The following is a 19,639-nucleotide window of genomic DNA, read 5'->3' as shown; positions in this document are numbered from 1 at the left end:
AGTCTTCTTTGTCCCCTGATGTATTGGAGTAGGAGATATTAGTCAAATAAGACAGGAAGCTAACTTCTTCCAAGAGACTTATTCTGGCTCAATGACTACTAATGTCTCTTTTTTCTTCTGATGAAAAAGGTTCATTTTCATAGTCTAAAATGATCAGCAAGGGACCACATAGATTAAAGACGATTTCAAGGGAGTGTAGGCCACCTTTCTATCATTTTCATTTCTGTGTGAACAAAGCCTCAGGTAAATCTTGTTTATGAAAACCAAATGAACTCAATCCTAGAATGTTCATTCCACCCTAGTAATTAGAGCTGCTGATTAACACCTCACATTCACAGCACTTGCATAAACATAAACCTAAGCAACAGCAACAGAAAGTGTCATTAGGACAATCTTAAGAACAAGAAACCTGTCACCTGCTGCTGACACTGAAGTTTGTTGATTGAGCTAAAAAATGTTGTTAGCATATAATACTGAAAAGTAATAGGCAATGATCTCTCCATAGTATAGGTGAACTTGTTAAGTCACCGAGGGACCAGGGAGGAGCAGTCAAAGGGATTCTGAACTCGGGCCTGATTTTGCCCTTCATACCCTTGTTCTCATGCATCTTGACTTTAAAATAATGAAATGAATAGCATTTTGTTTTCTTCAGAAGAAATGAAAGATAGAAAGATAGCTTTAATGAAAATCAATATAGCTGGAGCTGAAGTGGATGAGTACATAACATAAATCACTGTGGCTATGCACAGAGTAGACTGGCAGGTTGTGTACATACTAAGTGATACCAACCATTTTCCAGTATAATCAGAGACATGTTAGGGAAAATAATTCATTTTAATTTAACATAAACTCCCCCTGTACTCAGCTCTGGTGAGGCCGCACCTCAAGTACTGTGTTCAGTTTTGGGCCCCTCACTACAAGGACATCGAGGTGCTTGAGCGGGTCCAGAGAAGGGCGACGAAGCTGGTGAGGGGCCTGGAGAACAAGTCCTGTGAGGAGCGGCTGAGGGAGCTGGGCTTGTTCAGCCTGGAGAAAAGGAGGCTCAGGGGCGACCTTATTGCTCTTTACAGATACCTTAAAGGAGGCTGTAGTGAGGTGGGTGTTGGCCTGTTCTCCCATGTGTCTGGTGACAGGACGAGGGGGAATGAGCTAAAGTTGCGCCAGGGGAGTTTTAGGTTAGATGTTAGGAAGAACTTTACCGGAAGGGTTGTTAGACACTGGAACAGGCTGCATGGGGAAGTGGTGGAGTCACCATCCCTGGAAGTCTTTAAAAGACGTTTAGATGTAGAGCTTAGGGATATGGTTTAGTGGGGACTGTTAGCGTTAGGTCAGAGGTTGGACTCGATGATCTTGAGGTCTCTTCCAACCTAGAAATTCTGTGATTCTGTGATAAGCAGGGGGGATAAGAATGGATAGGGAATGATTAAGAAGAGTGAAGAGTGGTTTGTTATATAGTAATTGGTGTTGATGGATTTTTCTGCATGTTTCCTAAATTCACTTCAAAACTTTTCTTTAAGGCTTTGTTTCATTTGATTTTTCATAACTTCACAAGGGAACAACTCATATTTGAATCTGAATTTTTACTTCTGCTTATATAAGAACCCTGTAAATGCCTTAATATAGAAGTACATCGTGGGTCACCATGCTAGCTGCAGAAATCCAACTAGAATAACCTGTTATCAGTGGGAATTTCACCAGTAGAGGGCAGGACCTATTTACTATATCTAGTTTACCTATATGTATATTGAGTTAAGTTATGGACTCAATGTTAAAAATGAGAGCTGAATTTCATTCTTGAAATACAAAGGGCAGAACAGCAAATAGGTTGTGAATATAGTTAACTCTGAATTATTGGACCCAATATGCTCACATTGATGAAAAGTCAGAATATAATTTACTTTTTAATTTTAATTCAAGATTATTCATATTCTGCTTCAAATTAAAGACTCTTTGAGGCTTTTTTGGTCATTAGAAGTGAGGCCACTGCTGAAGTAATACTTATATGGATATTTTTTGCTCAAATATTTAAAATAATATTATAAAAACTGAGGACTCATAATATCCTGACAAATTTATTATTATATTCATTTTGAAACTAGTTGAATGAAAGAAATAAATGATTTACTGAAGGTCATTCAACAAATGAATGTTAAAGATGAAAACAGGAGCAAGAGCTTCAGTGATTAGTCTTGCAAACTAACACCTAGCTAGTATTCTTTCAAAATTTTCAAGGTATTGTGTGATGGCTATAATAAGCACATTAAATTACACCTTTTAATATTGTCGGTTTTAGAGGTTAGTATAGTTTTTTTGTTTGTTTGTTTTTAAACTGTTCAACGGCTATTTTTGAAAGTCTCTAGTAATCTTCCTTGTTTGAAAACCCAAAATAAAATCATTCACCAGATTTACTATTTCGGTATCAAACTGATAGCTCAGAGAACTCCACACAACAAAGGCAGTTGCGCTATAGTATGGGCATATAATGTAGAAACAGGTGTGCTAGAGAATGAAAGTATAGAATGAAAAGAAACTCCAAGGAGACAGAATGTTATGTAAAAGAATACTGTTAAATATACATAAGATTTACTATTAGCGTATGCTCTTTACATATAATGTCTAATAAACATATTTAACTAAAATTTAATACATTCCTGTGGTATAATTACATAAAGAAGATGCGTATTCAATGTAGCAGAAAAGAATGGAATGAAAAAATGAAAGAAAAAATTTCACAGACCTTAGCACAAAATAACTCAGTTGCTTGCTGTGTAAGATAAGATTTTCTTTTCCAAACCTATTAAATGTTACCAGATAAATTTTGCTACTTTAATTGCATCTTCTTTTAGCCAATGAAGTGCATTTTGATAGAACTTGTGACAAAGGGGAAAAAACGAATGTACTTTTACTTGCAGATCCTATTCCAAGCCATATCTGAAATAGTAATGAACAAGTTGCTCCAATAATATTGACTCAATCAGATCATATGGTGAAACATTTCCAGACATATTGATAAATTCATTGATTCTTCCCATTCTTCTGGTCACTGGACTATAGAAAAAGGGATCACTAGCCATTTGACCTTCATTGTGTATTAAATAAACACCAGATGGTAAGGATTCATTCAGTAAATCTATTCTTTCTTTTTCATAGTCATGTTCACACTGTTGCTTCCCACTGAGTCTTTATCTTTATTTGTCATGGTGCCAAAGCTGCCTCTATAGCACCTTTCATGCATCACAGCTTTCAAATCTTGTCCCATTAGTTTCATTTTGTTTCTATCATAAATAATCTACCGCTTTCTCATACACTCTTTCATTACCTAATAATGTTCGGTCTTTGTACAAAAGGCTAAAGTATTAAAAGGTTAGTGAGTACAGTTTGCCCATTAGTATGTAGTCTGTATGACACTTTATTAAAAAGAAAATGTAAGTTACAGGTAATAATTATGAATTCTACGAAACTTCCATACTTTCAGTCACTAGAGATATTTTTTTGGTTTGAATGATGCTTCCATTTTAAACATGTTACTATCTAGAATTTCATGCCATGAAATTTTACCTAGTAACAGTTAGGTGCCTGGAACCTAGACATTTTGAATATCTGTCCAATAGATACACTTTGGAAAAATATGGAATTAAGAAGGATTTACAACATCATAGTTAAGGGCTATTTGGATCCAGATTTAGATTTCTACATGACCCAAAGTTGAAAGTCAAGGTTGTGATTCAGGAGTATCATTGACTCAATCTGATGAAAAAAACGTAGCAATACAATTTGAAAAAGTGCATAGAATTATATACTTCTGTGAAAAAGAAGCCCATAATTTTTTTCTCCTTCACTATACTCAAAAGGTAGTAAGAGACAAGTTATCACATCTCAAATCTGGTACTGACTGAAGAAAAGACTCTATCTATATATGGCATAGAAAATGCCATATATCTATATATGGCATAGAGAATTGGTTTTATATTATAGAGTAATATAAGAGTTTACAATCAAAAAGAGTATACAATCAAAATTTGGTGTTTATTTAAAGTGTGATGGCATTATCTCTGTCTACAAACCATGGTGTTTGAAATAATCTTGTGCTGTGAGTTCACCAAAGTTTTAAGGGTTGTTTTGTTATTGGTGGTGGTTTTGTTTTTTCTTTTTTCTTTTATTTGTTTGTTTGTTTTTTAATTATTTAGGCATTTTAATGCAGGTATACTGAAAAGGAGAGAAATTATAAGGAAAAGCTTCTAATTCAGTAGCTTTCTGATAGTAGTCAATAAATAAGAGTCTGTTTTCATTCTCTGAGGACAAAGAAACACTAACGCTGCCAGAACGTTCTGAGGTTCCCAGGATCTCAGAGTGTATTCCGAGAGTTAATTTGCAGGTAGCATAATTTTTTCCAAATAAGTAGAATGGCAGCAAATATTCCCGTCCCATCACTAATGCATCTTTTAGTATTAGGAAACACAGAGTCCAACATAGAAGTTTGGTCCCTATAGCTGAAACAGAAAAACAATATCTGAATTGAGTGAGAAAAGGAAGGACTTTTGGGGGAGGGGGCAGGGGGGGAGAGAGAGGGGGAATGATGGGTGTATTTTCTGCCTTCTTATTCTTATCTTCTCATTACGTTAGTATCGCAGGAGTCTAAGAATACTGGGAGAGAGGGATAAATGTCCAGCCTGTATAGGTCATGCCTACCTTATTGCCTAGGTGACACAACTGTGCAATCATCCATCTTTACATGCCCAGCTCACCTGCAGCAGGCAGTGCATAACACCCTGAGCACAGCTAGTAGAAGTAAGCAAGTTGGGAAGGACAATTAAGTTCTCAATGCATTTCTTATTAATGAGTCATTACTATATTGTCACTGCAGAAGTTTGGAATATTTTCTGGATTAACTCAAAGAAGCCATGTTTTAAAGGTGGAAAAATATTGTGAGTGCTTTTGTTGTGCTGCATATATCACTGTTAATGACTTGGAAAAATGTATTGCTAGGAAAAATAAGTAATAGCTTTGACTTTAAACTTGACCAGGAAAAAAACAAAACAAAACAAAACAAACAAACAAACAAACAAAAAAAAAAACACTCTAAAAGATAAATCTGTAATGCATGCTACCTCCTTCTGCGCAAATTTTCAAGTATTACTTCCTAAGAACATCTTTTTAACTCAATCTATACTACAAGGAACAGAATTTGACACTGAACTAAATGGAACAGAAGAAATTGAAAGACAGTATCTCTGCTGTTCTGCATTGCCCAACATCTGTGTCTTCAGAAACCTAACTTAAAAGTCCTATAGGTTTTACTCTTACTGTGGCTCCAACACAGAGCTAGCAATGCTGCAGTTCTATTCATTGTATCCTTTGTGATTATATTTCTGATCTGTTTGGTCCTAGGGAGAATGCTTTTAATCATCCTACTTCCATTTTATTTTCATTTTATTTTTAAGCTGCTAACAAAATGATACCATGCATTTAAAATATACCATTTATCCTATGGATGGTGTCTCCTGGATGACATTTACATTAAATAACTGACTCAAACACAATACAAAATTAATATTTCAGTTTACCTTCTTGTAGTTACAGTAAATAGAATAATATTACTTGGTCAAGGTTATGTTGTGTCCTTAGGTAACAAAGCAAAAATATTTGGTGGAGGAGGAATGATGTCACTTTAACCTGCTATTCAGCTCTAAGAGCTGAAAAAGGCAGTGTAACCCCCTCATGCATAAATATATCACCTTAAGTTTATATTTCACTACTTTTAAAAAGTACTGAAGAATATGCCACAATATGTCTTGTTCTAGGAGCTGAAAAATTATGCTATGACTAAAATGACATCATTCTGCCTCCCACAGAATGTTTTGGCTCTGAGAGCTCAAGGAGCAGATGAAATTAACATAAAAATGTCACTGTCATACAGAAAGGAAGAAAAAATATTAACATCTTTTGCATTTCTTTCACAGATCTGAGTAGGAGGTCAGCATAAAGCATGTCACAAGAACTTTGAGGATGAAATAGAACCTTTTTCTGAGGGCCAATACAATAAACATTGTTGAAATTTTCAAAATACGGTTTAATGTAAATCAAAATGATTTGTAGGATTTGTGTTTCTTCCGTCCACTCATAGTTGCTCCATAGGTTTCTTTCATTTGCCTTTATATTAACCTTAGCCAATTTTTAAATTGTTCCCAAGTTCAGTTTAGAATAATCCCTAGCATACTTCAGTATTTTTTTGATTATTCTGTTTTATCTCAGAATCTCGTACAAAAAAAAAAAAAAAAAAAAAAGTTTCTATTGTAGTTAATTCTTTGATGGTCAAACAGCATCTGACATAAAGAGTTTACATCCCAAATATCCAAAAGGACATGGTAATATTGAAAGAAACCTAGACAATAACTAGGAGGGTAGGAGGGCAAAGTAAGAAACTGAACAAAGGTTACCAAAAAAAGGTCTCAGCTTACAATTCAACAGTGTGAAATTGAAATGTTTCTGTGCCTGTCACAAAAGACTTGTGATTTGATAGTCAATATCCCTTTTATTTTTAATTTTAACAGAATTTGCCATGAATAAAGTTGATGTGTAAGAATCTTGATGCTGTTTAACATCAAGTAAGGAGTGGCCTAGATGTTGATAGAAAATTAGTAAGCAGGAAGGAATAATGTGGAAATCAGATCTGTTTTGATCATGCTAATCTGAAGTGCCAGCTACATATTTGAGAGACATCAAGAAGGTAGGTCACAATCTTGGATGTGGGTAGGTGTTTAGTCAACAGCTAAGATTGTGAGATCCTGACATAAGGAACGAGGTGCAGAGAGTGAAAAATTACTGATTGAGGGCAGAGTAGTAGGAGAAATAAACTGAAAGAAGGAGGCTGGAATGGGAAGAGGCATCAAATGATGTTGCTGAAGGAAATAAGAGAAATGAGAATAACTAGTGAAGGAAGATAGCGATAAGATTTTTGATACACTTTAAAATGACCACAACTTTGTAAGATAAAACAGAACTTCTAAGTTGTGCCCAGAAAAATGGCACTGGGAAGTAACTAACAGTGCAGATGGCAATAACCAGGGAATTCTTGATAATATGTCTCTCATTATCTCATTATATTACTGGTCTAGATAAGACTGGAAGAAATTACATTAGCAACTAAGTGTTGACTTGATTGGGTTTTCATGGATGCTTTGGATGTTGTTTATGGAGTCACTAGGAAAATAAGGAAATAAAAATGAGACTTGTCTTATTTAATTTACTTTATTGATAATTATTGTAGGATGATTGCAGATACAGAAAAAAGCAACACAAATAAAAGATGTTTCTTTAATAATCAGCTCCAACCTAAAAGTCAAAATTATTAGAAAATGTCATATTTCGCTTCCTTGGTACAAACTTCCTTCCTAACTGATTTTATTCATTAGTGATAAAGACAACAATTTCCAATGTAGCTTCTATTTTTTTCTCTCTCTCTGCCCCCCTCCCTCCCCCCCCCCCTTTAAAGTATAGCTATGTATGTTTATGGAACCAAATTGCTGAAACTGGGGCATCCAAATTAATAAGATGCACACATTACTGACCAAATGCAACAAATGGATGTAGAGGTCTCAGTTTTTATTTAAGGCCTTCTGCAACACAGGCAGAAAAGTATTTAGGAAGAGGAGAACCAATCAGTGGTAGAGCAAAAATTCCAAAATGCCCACTTACCCCTCCCTAACCCCACCCCCCAGCTGCCAGTATATCAGAAAATTACAAGTTGAAGTAAAAGTTCAAGGGTTTGGTCAGGAAGGCCACCTGAGTAAGAAAATTCGGTGGCAAAAAAATTTAGTAAACAGTGTTGACCTTCCAACATGAGTTTACTTAGCAGAAGCAGACATATTATGCCTATATTACACCTAATATGAGAGGATGAATAAAAGATAGAAGGTTTCATCGAGAAGAGCAGTATGATTTATTCAGGTATGCATAATGTATAGGGAGTTTCAGATACTTGCTGAGGATTACATACATGGCAAGAAAGTTGAAATCTTGAAAGATCATGTGGGTGGAAGGCAAAGTTTGAGTCTCAAAAATTTGATGGAAATCACTGTTATGCTGAAGAACTGACAAAGCCAATGCTGACAAAGCCAATGAAGAGAAGTGAGAATGGAGAGAAACTGATATTTGTAAAATGAAGTTGACCCAAAAATGGAATTGATTACTTAAACTGCTTGTAATATTAACAACAACAACAACAACAACAAAAATCCTAATGGATATTCTCCTTTAGCATAAATGAGACGTGATTTGTGACTTCAGCTGAGAAAATGCTGATCTTTCCTAGCTATTGATTTATAGAACAATCTATGCAAACCCCACGTATTGAGGAGTAACTGAAAAACATTTAACACATCTTGAGGCTGGAGATCTAAGTTGCAATAGATAGTGAAGTAAACAGACTGAGAGGTACAATGGTAACCCTATAGTTCCTGGTGGCTATGGCAACAGTCTAGATTAGGTTTATCTTTTGTGATTGGATATGCAGTTTAAAAGGAATATATCTTCCAAGATATTAATTATGATGTTTGGCCTCTATTGCATATTGAAAATACTGCTTCTACTGAAGACAGCATCTGAATGACAAAATTAAAATTGTGGTATTACTGTCTGAATATGGTGTTGTTTAACTGGTGAGGCGTATACCTTGGACAAAATAAGCTCTCAGTTTGAATTTCATCTGTCAGTATCATATTACCAGGGGCCATGCAATAACACTACAGTTTGTTGGTTGATCCAGGGACAAACTCATGCTGCATGTGATTTGTCAGGAATAGGTATTTTAATATTGCCTGATTTACATTACAATATCATAAAATATGTCAGTGAGGACAATACCAGTAAGTAAATAGGGGAGAGTATAGATTTTATAGGTCCCTTGCAGGTAGTTCTCAAAATATTTTGGATCTTAACAAATGGGGAGGATGGAGCATTTCTCCACATTCTAGTGCAACTTTGAATGTATGTCATTTTTTATAATATCAATTTCTCTGATACTATGATGTAATGAATTTTCTAAAAACTGTAAAAAAAAGAGGGAGGAGAGTTTAGCTGTAGAAGAATAAAATTAGCCTTAAAAATTTTTGGCAAATTTCCATTTCCATATTAACCTACTTCAATGTGATTCAGATTCACAGATATGCATACATTATTAAGACATGCACAGCTGGCCAGATCTTGTGTTCTTTCATGCAAAAATTTCCTTATCATCAGATAATAAAGAAGGACTTTTTGCCTGTGAAAGATCAGAATCTGATCTACTTGGTTTATATAGTACTTGAAGTAATATTAAGAATTTGATCTTCTAGTGGAGCTTTGAATTTTAGTTCAAATTTAAATGGTTTAAACTTTTTCTAAACATTATGCTTGGTCTGACATATGAAATAATTGAATTCAATACAACATCGTAATATTCAGGAAGCTTAATTTTCCAGTTTTAGTATGAAATGGTATAAAAATTTTACTGTAGGTCAATGGGGTTGAATTATGCTTGTTATCCAGCAAACCACTAGTTTTGATTAACGAAAGTCTTCAGAGTCTGGGTCCACATTTATCTTTAAAGATTGTAAATGCTTTCTAAATAAATATATATGCACATACACAGCCGTCCAATGTATGTTGTAAACATTTAATATAAAACTATTATACTTAGTCTTTTTGCATAACTGCTAGGTTTTAGAATTAGAGCTGCATTCATAATCTTAACAGAATACGCAAACTCTTGTTTAAATTCCTGTTCTTTATATGTTATTGAGATGTCTGTATATTTTATATATTCTATAATATAGACCTATATTCTAAGCATTACTAACCTTCTTACATGGTTTGTCTCACAGCCAGATTTGTCTTATACCATTATAGTTGAAAGAACATCATTAAGGAAGCTTTTCTTTTCAGTTCCTGATTGTGATTGCTAGCATATCAAATTTATTCCCTTGTAATCCAGATCATTTTCCAGAAGCTTTGAGAACTGTATGTAGTAGTTTGTTAGAGAGCTCACAGAAACTCTATACTGACAGACCAAAAAGCCCTTTGACTGTCACTTTACGTCATTAACAATTTCTAAAACCATTACAGATGGGCTGGACTGATTAGAACTGAGAGGGAGGATCTTTTTCCCAGCCAGAAATATCCCCTGAGAGTTCTCCTGCAAGTGAAGTTTGTAATGATTAATGGGAGAAAAATAGGACCGCCTGTCCCACAGTTGCCATACGCTTTATTTAGGAAAGAGGTTATTTGGTGATCTGCCTGTATTGGACATCTTTAGAAGTTAAATATTAACTAGATGATTTTTTAAAAAAGCGAACAAAATAAAAAACAAGCTCTATAGTATAATTGCTCAGTTTTTCCTTGCCTTTCAATATTCACTTCTTAGTAGTTTCACTGTAATTTGTATAAATGGTGCTAAAAGACTAAAATGTTTATCTTCTCCCCACCACACCTCCTTTCTATTCTGATGTTTTATTTCTGTAAATGAAAGCTACAGCTGGAATATTGTTTTACTACAAATCTCACACCAACACTGTTGGTTGTGATGTGACACCAGAGATTCTTATCTGTAGGCTGGGTTGGAATTATTAAACATTCTCACATTGTGCAAAGTGTTGAGGATGAACAGCAGTGCAGTGAGGTGCATCCAACACTTCTGTGCTTCCCACCTGATCCTTGAAATATGACTCCTTTAAAAGGCTAATATTTGCTTTATATAGAAGTGACAATATTCAAGCACTAACATGTACCAGAAATATTGCTGAATGTTCCTCTAACTTCTTTTCTGAAGATAATTTTCTGGGGAGAGGGAAGAAAGAATAAGTATCATTCAGATGAAAAGAAGTAAAACATTATATCTACAAAAAATATCTGCAGCAATTTTATAAGAGGAGAATTTTCAGTTAACCCAAGTGATTAGCTTTTTTTAAGCTGACATAATATTTTATCACCTTTAAAAATAAGGAACTAAAAAGGGAAGTGAAAATTCATTTTTGAATGGCGTATTTTATTTTATTTTTATCTAACAAACATTGATGTATTCACAGTCTTCATTTTCATGATAATTATTAAAAACACTAACATCAACATGGATTCAAGATCAGCCTAACCACCTGAATAGTAAGTCTGTACTTGCTTTTATGTAAACGTCAGCAAAAGGTGTAGAAAGGAAGTGACAGTAAACTAGTGTTGTGCTATAATTATATATACTTAAAATGCGTGAACTAAAGTTAGCTCATTAGTCCAATTCTACTGAGTAACTGTATACCATATCACATGAATCTGATCATACAAGGCAAAAGGTACAATACAATACAATACAATAATGCAGCTGTCATGGACATAGAACACTACAAATGCCTGACACACATGAAATGATTTATTTCATAATGTACTATACTAAGATGGTTCACAGAAAGGCTATGGGGAAGCCTGGAGAAGAGATGTCTCCAGTGAGACCTAAGAGACAGAGAGTCTCTTAGTATGTAAAGGAGGCCTATAAGAATGATGAAGACTTACCAGAGTCTGTAGTGACAGGACAAGGGGCAATGATTTTAAACTGAAATATAGTAGTCTTAAACTGTCTATAATGAAGAAATGTTTACAGTGCAAGTGGTAAGATACCGGAGCAAATTGCCCAAGGAAGTTAAGGATGCCCCCTCCCTGGAAGTGTTTTAAAGCCAGGTTGGATAGAACTTTGAGCAACCGAATCTAGTGCAAGATGTCCCTGTCCATGGCAGGGGTGTTAGACTAGGTGATTTTTAGGAGAACCTTACAACCAAAACCATGCTATAATCCTATGAATTTTATATGAGAATTTTTCCCTTTTGTGTGAGAGACAATGGTACATACCTAAATATGATGTGATAATTAGTTTCCAAGGCTGTGGCACTGTTAAATGTAACTACATAGTAAGATAATAGTTTCAAGCAACTGCAGGATAAATAAAAAACATTTCAAGCAACAAGGAGGACAGGAACTGAAAGACAAAAAATCTTTCTAAATTGTAACCAAGATTACAAAATTACAAAAAATTGCAAAAATGCAAGAGAAAATTCTTTGTTCTAACTTATACTGCAATGAAATTTTAAGAAGAATTAAGACCATACATGAAAACTGAGAATTCAAAACACACTGCAGTTTGAAATTTACAATCTATCTTTCTAAGTCAGACTTGTAAAAACCCAGTCACTTGTTGCTTTGGAGCATGCATTATTTTTTTAATTACTGTTGTCATGGCACCGGGCAGTTTTAAATTTTAGAGTGCTAAGCAGTCATACTTAGGTTTAAATCGGTGGGAAGAACAGCAGGAAGAGCACCCTTGAAAATAAAGTTTGGTGGCAATAGATTTTGTAGTCAATATTTCTGATGATGTAATTTTGAGTTTAGCAAATGGAGATACTTGTTCCATATATATTTATATATATATAATGAGGAACAAAGGCTTATTACTCATTGGTTTTTTCCTCATTTACTGACTCCATCATCCCCTAAGCTTTACCATTCTGTATCACAAATTTCATTCTGATTAATGTTCCTGGGCGGGTGGAAGAGCTCAATTTGCACCTTGTACTGGTATCAAAACTACTATTTGATTATGCTTTTGTCAGCTTAATAGTTCTGTTTTCATAAACAGTTGGTGTCATAATACTACAATTGGTCCTACTGAATTATTTTGTCCATGTGAATTGAGAATACCTCAAGCATTATGAACAGTGAAGTAAAGGAAAGATGTAAAAGCGGATGTCCTCAATTAGGTCTTTTCTAACCTTAGGAAAAGTAATGTCTTAAAAATCATTTTTTAAATTATTATATAGTCAAGATCTGTCTTCTAATTTAACTTCAGAAATATACCTTTCAAAGAGGTATTTATTGTATGTACTCATTAATGTATATAGAAGAGCTATCAAAGACAACAAAAGGAATATATATGGTAAGTTAGTCTTTTGATATTGTCACAAATCCATGCCTGTTGTTCTGTTACAAACATGTGAGAATGTTTCAAGAAAATGGTTGAAACTTATAAATTAAAGGTTCTTCAATATTGCATCTGGCTGTAACATCTAATTAACATTTTAAAGGCTACAGTTTAATTTAAATGAATGGCAGGCCTTTGACTGCACAAGACAGCTCATGAACATGATTACAACAAAGTAATTTCCCTTTGTCAGATACAGACTTTCAGTAATAGTGTTCTCTTAGCTTAATAAAGTTAAGCACCACTTACAATCGGCACTTCATTTTGCTTCTTTCTATTATATAGAATGGTGGTTGTTCAGTTCTTATAGCAGCCATCTGCGTAGGTGTTCATTTGTACTCTCCTGCTGTGTGGGTACTCTGTCTAATTCCCAAGCTTCTAGCTTTATAATAGTTTCACAAAATGCTGTTTGAATTTTTATAAGCTAGTTTTCATTATCATTAGTTGAATGTTCCAAAGCTTTATACTGCCCAATATGGTTCTATTTTGACTCATGTTTGTATGCATTGATAATGTCTCTGTGCTGTAATATTAGTGTTACAATATCCACTGGAAAAACTTGTTGTATGAGTAAGTTGAAATTTATAACGTTATAATTTATTCTATAATCTTCCCTTTCCCCCCAAATTAAATAAAATTATAGATATATTTCCAAATCATGATATAGTTTTCATTTAAAAGTTTGATTCATTTTCAAAGCAGCTGCAAAATTTGTGCAGGTTAAAGATATCCTAATGGGTGATATGTAATCTAATAAATTGGAACATTCTGATGCTGGTTTGTCACTATCTAAGACCCCTCATTGTTGTTAGTTCCTGTAGTTCTGTCTCAGACAAAAGGGAAGGATGTGATGGAATGGTATTCTGTCATTTTTTCCATATAACTCTGCCCTCCTCACTCAAGTGAATTCAGCCATTATAACCCCTTAGCTTCGACTGTGTTAGAGCAGTCCATAATAGAAGGTCCCCCTTGTGTTCCTCAAACATGTCTTGCATTCCCTTGGAGAGCCATATCTGGAAGAGCAATTAAGCATTGTTGTCTGCAGAAGAAAGCAAGACATCTACTAGTTAGGCCCTCCTTCATAGGGTCGCAGAATGCTTTAGAAGTAGTCATTAAATTTACAGCACTAGTTGAAGTATGTACTTTACACATGCATATTATAGTTATGGTGTGGATGATTAAACAGAGTCCTGCAAAGGAAAAAATAAAATTACTTTTTATGTTATTATTTACTTTTTGTAAAACCAATTAAGTGGCAAAGATGGAGTGAAGCTGTCATGGTTCTTTATATTTCCACATAAGCATGCGGAAGAAAGAATCATATTTTGCCTTAATAGTTTACTGTTGAGGGAATAGTTGTTACAAAAATATATTCCTGTTCAGTGTATCCTTTTAAAACTTCTACATGAAATACATGCAAATTCAAGAAAAATCAGAATTAAATCACTGTTTTCTGTAGTGAATATTTACTAGAAGTAGCCATCTATCTCATTTAGCTTTCCCACCCTATGTTAATGGAGTGATTAAAAAAAATAAGTCAGCACTGAACTGGAGTAGAAAATACACTGTTAAATTTTTAGGAAATGAATTGCATTTTGAAATTTTTACAACTTAAAATTTTTGATTAAATATTTGTCAAGATTTATACCGTGTATCTTTGAAACAAAAATGTGTATCTTGAAAATGTTTCTTCTAATAAAATGACAAAGAATTATGCAATAAGCTCCTAAGTACTTGTCAGAAATGCTTTGAAATAATAATTAAATTCTTAGAAGTAATGTCATTTGTCTATCATACCTCAGACAAACTTTTCCCAATTTTCCATGCAATAAACTTTTGCTTTCAGGAAATTCTCTATATCATCCCTAAAACTGAGGACAGATTTGTTAAAAGTTCCTTTGTCACATGTGAAGGATAAAGTAGACTGTGGAATCTGTTGGAGTTTTGGTATGAGTCTCATTCATGAATGCTTTGTTTTCTGAGAAATTATTTTATCTATGCTTTTACTGTCCATCAGAAAAAAAAATTAAAAATGGAAGAAGTACAATTTTCTGCATGAATCTGAGTGGAAACAATACTCTTTCATCTTTGCTTACTAACTTTCAAGAGTTATTGTTTCATGCTATGACTGTAGGATAAATTCTGTGGAGTATGAATTCCAAGATGACTTGATACTACCTAGCAATTAGTGATATTGAGAATGCTACATAATTTTTTACAAAACATTTTCAGAACATTAAAGTTGCTTTGTTTTTCCTTAAAATCTATGCTAGAAATCCCAGCCCAGTTAGGTCAAGGAGGCTTCTGTTGTTTTTCACCGCAGCCTTTTCACTTTCACTTCATGTAAATATCTGATCATCAGGGACTCCTCCAGTTTGCATCTGGCACTATGTAGTGTATTCTGAGGCAGGATAGTCTGTTAAGACTGGATCTTCATGGATCTATTTCTCATAAACTACAGAAGATTGTAAGAATTTCTGTAAATCACTCTGAAAGTGTAAAGATATTTTTTCTCTTGTTTTGGATTCAGTTCATGCTCACTAATCTAAAAAGCCCTGCATGAGCCTAGGTCTAATTAATTCAATGATCTGCAAACTCCATGAGTCTTATCATGGCAACAGCAACAGACGATGCTTCTTAAATTTACATCCTCTAGTGTGCATGTAATAGGATCCGAACAGTGGCAGAGAAGAATATTCAGTTATGGAATTTGTATCCAGTATTTTTGTATACCAGTATTTTGTATACCAGTAATCGAATCGAGTACGATTCTTTCCATTTACAGACACCTGCAGTCAGAAGAATATTTTCTTATCGAGCATTAGATTTGTCCTGAAATGTGTACAAAATGATCATACAAATAAGAAGGCCTCAAGGAGGAGGAACTGTAGTTATGCTGCTGTTATGACTGGGGTTTAGCACAAGACAATTTATGTAAATAGCGTCAGGAAGAGTGACGGGCATTTTGAAAATAAATGTGGAAATATATACTGCAGCAATCTGACTGCCTTGAGATAAAATGAAAACATCAGGAGTCTTTGTGAGTCGTTTTACGGTTCAATTGAATTTTTATTTCAGTCCTAATTAATTCTTGAGCTTTAGTTAGTAATAAGAAAGCAAGTTACACGTTTTATTTATTTATTTTTTTAGTGTTTGCTGAAAAGGACTAGGACTGCATCCAAATTTTTAAAGTACCAGTGAAACAAATACACTTTTTTATCTTAAAATCTACTCACAAAAAGTGCAGATGGCACCTCCAATAAATGACTGTCATGGACCAAGATCTTTTCTATGCAAATGACTAATGCATCACTACAATTCTGTCAGAGCAACAGAAAGAGGCTGCCAAAAAAAAATCATATCATAATCAGTGAGTGTTCTTGATTGTTCACTGTTTGTAGCACATATGGATCTTCTGAAATACAGAACACCTACCTAAAAGAAATACTCAAATCATTATGCATCATGAACTTTTGCATGTGTTTAGAATGTTTTAAGGAAACTATTTAGTCTACAATAAACAGACATATTTTCCCAGTGTCATTACAGCAATAGCTGTGTTAAAAAAAGAAACATAAAAAATAAATAAATAAAATAAACAACACATTCAAATTTATGCTTTAATTTACAAAGCAATAATCAGAACAGTTTGAAACTGAGCTGTCTCAAGCATTTTTCATAGGCTCATTGAAATTTATCTGTATTGTACAAACTATGTATGAAAATTAAAGTTAATTAAATTATTTTATATAAATATATATTATTATATATTAAAAATAAATAAATAAATAAAACATGTATATGTTATTGTATATTATATAAATGATTAAAAATAATTTCTCAAATTAAATATTGGAGGAACAGGAAGCAAGAAGAAGATAATTATTCTACTTTTTATTGTATTGATTAGGGAATTTAGCTAACTTCTAACAGTCCGGTGTCCAGTGTGAAATATCACTAGACCCCAGTTCCTATACAGGAATTAAAAACACATCATTGTGCATAAAACCCAAATGTTTAATGAAAACTTCTTAAGTATTGAAAACTGCATGCAGAACAAACAAATTCAATTCACAGAATTTTTGAAAATCATCTAAAATAAAAGAGAGAAAATCTATTTCTGGTGAAAGCCACCGACAAATTTAGAAGGAAATACTCAAAAAAAAAAAAAAAGAGAGCAGATAAAATTAGTCTATTATTTCTTATACACTAATTTAAAACTGAAATTCATGTTTAAATCACCTGTTTCTATGAGTCTCTGTAGCAATGTGAGAAGACCTTGACACTTCCTTTCAAACTGGCATGTTTTCAGCATAGATGGATTTGATTAGGGAATGAGCCCACAGGCTTATTAAAACTGTCACAAAGGTTATACCACAGGAAACAACTTAGAAAAAAAAATAGTAATTGTTTGTTTTTTTTTTTTCCAGGAGCAACAAGGACAAGAGAGAAGTAACTACTGCTGGCAGAATTAGTGTACCTCAATAGTTCAGATAACTTTACTGTACAGCCTCCTCTGTAACAAAGGCCATTCCCTCTTAATCATGTTATATCTTGAGTCATCTGAAGATGTCTAAGTCATTCAAGTTATTACAATCAGGGAGGCCTCTGAGATGGAAGAAATTTTAAAGATCCTTACAATCATTTCATCTGAATTAACCTATTCTTCAGATTATAGCATACCTTCAAAAAGGTATCTCATCTTTCTTTAAAGATTTGAAGTTATAAAGAAGTTCTTTGTTCCAGTTGTGTTATCATTTTCATTGTGAAATTCATGTCTTGCCTGAGTATGCCTAGTTCTTCATTTTTCATTCACTAAATCATGTAGCATTTTGTTTTGTTAGAGTAAGAAATCACCTATATATTTTTTTTCATTTTACATATTCCTATACTCAACAAATATCTTTTTAATCTACTTTTAGATAAATAAATCAGATTTTGCAGTTTAGTCCTGATGGAGTATGCTTCTCTATCTCAACCTGTTCTACTATGTGAATTCTTTCCTTCAATAAATTAAAAAAAAATAATAAAAATAGTAAGAAGCCTTCATTATGCCTCGCTTATGCATCACTTATGCCATTACTGCCATGTAACAAAATTGTCTTCCTATTTATATCACCCAACATTACTTGTAAGGTTAGGTATCTATTCTAAGCTGGTCAGGGTTCCCTTTGTAATAAAATAAGAAGTAGTTCTGCAATGTCAATCATCCTGTTTTAAGAAGGATAACTCACCATCTGGAATTTTTGTATCTCTCTGACCTATGCCAGGAGCCCAGACTGCTGATAACATTAGACTACCTTTCAGGCAGCTACAATAGTTGAAAAGACTCCCAAATATATAGTGAGCTGTTTCCATTCCTTTACATGAGAGCTAATTTGATTAAATTAATTAAATCCTCTAGGCAAAACAGATGGAAGAAGCCTGCTTTGAAAATCTTTTTGAGACTTTGCCTCTAACTCCTTTACAGCTTCAGAACTTACACAGTTGTGCATACTCCCACCAATTTGTATTTAGGAAGCTGGGGCACTTGAGAAAACACATGTGCAGGTAGACAGCGTTGTGAGTCTGCCTCTTCAAGGGGCTATGGAAAATAATCATTTAAAGCCTTCACAATATAGATTTAGCTGTTAATTTATTTTGTAGTTCAGTTTTTAATCAGAAAAATAGAGATAGTTTATTTTTTATTTTGTTTGCTGACTGTGTTCTTTCATGTAATTTATAATCTTTTTTGAACAAGGGCCATCTCTCTGTTCTGTTTCTGAACAAAAATAGCACCTGAAGGTTGCAGTCTGTAGACAACATTACAACACAAATAATTACTGTTTATGTTATTTTATTATTTAGACTTTGACATCTGTTTTTTACAATACCCAGTGCAAGAGAACTTTAATCTCTTCTGCTACTTCCAGATTTGCTGTAACACAAACAAGGATAGCATGAAGGAAGTTTCTTTAGAGGCTTGCAGAGGTTTGAGTACCTGCATCAACAGTGCTGGCATGTGACCTGCTCAACCAAAATTTTAGCTATTCTCTACATAGAATTTTTTTTCTCTACATAGAAGTATGTGGGTGTGCTTCTTTCCATAATTACAGTTGCTCTGGTTCATGAATATCAGGTTCTTAGAGTACATTAACAAAACAACTAACTAAATAAATTATGCTCTGGCCTTGATTTCCACTCAACCACTTGCAGTCGTTTCTGCTTTCACCAAATTTCAGTGTAAGACCTGCACCTGTTAACTTATACCTATCAATCAAAATGCCTTATTGTGCATTTTGGTCTTTGTGAAATAGAAATGAGAGAATCAGGTTTTGCTCTTTCAGTCTGGGCAACCAGGTTTAATTGTCCAAGTTCTCAAGGGTATGGCAAGAGTAGGTCTGAAAGTATTCATGGCATTAAGACAGATCTAACCCTCTACCCCTCTACCTTCCCTCCATCCCCTTCTCCCCCCATACAAACAAACAAACAAACAAAAAACACAAAACAAACAAACAAAAAAGTAAAATCAAAACATTCCTACCATAACCAGTGCTGAATGCTTTCATTTCTTAAAAATTAATCTGGAAAAATTCCCAGATCATACATCTGTCAGGCTAATTTACAGAGGCTGAAGTCTAAGGAAGAAGCACTGAAGATGATCATTCT

At 33.9% G+C, this 19,639-nt stretch overlaps 1 long non-coding RNA gene across 2 annotated transcripts in view; it reads left to right on the top strand.

Annotated features, from left to right (window-relative positions):
• Positions 1–17,917, top strand: part of LOC311437972 — a 112,012-nt gene extending 94,095 nt beyond the window's left edge. For both annotated transcript variants that reach the window (XR_014693871.1, XR_014693872.1), the window contains exon 3: positions 17,422–17,917. This is a non-coding gene — a long non-coding RNA (uncharacterized lncRNA). The remainder of the gene's footprint in view (positions 1–17,421) is intronic.
• The last annotated feature ends 1,722 nt before the right edge of the window (positions 17,918–19,639 follow it).

The sequence above is a fragment of the Aythya ferina genome (assembly GCF_964211825.1).
Source record: "Aythya ferina genome assembly, chromosome: 5".
NCBI classification, from domain to species: domain Eukaryota; kingdom Metazoa; phylum Chordata; class Aves; order Anseriformes; family Anatidae; genus Aythya; species Aythya ferina.
This window is presented reverse-complemented; position numbering and strand designations above follow the sequence as displayed.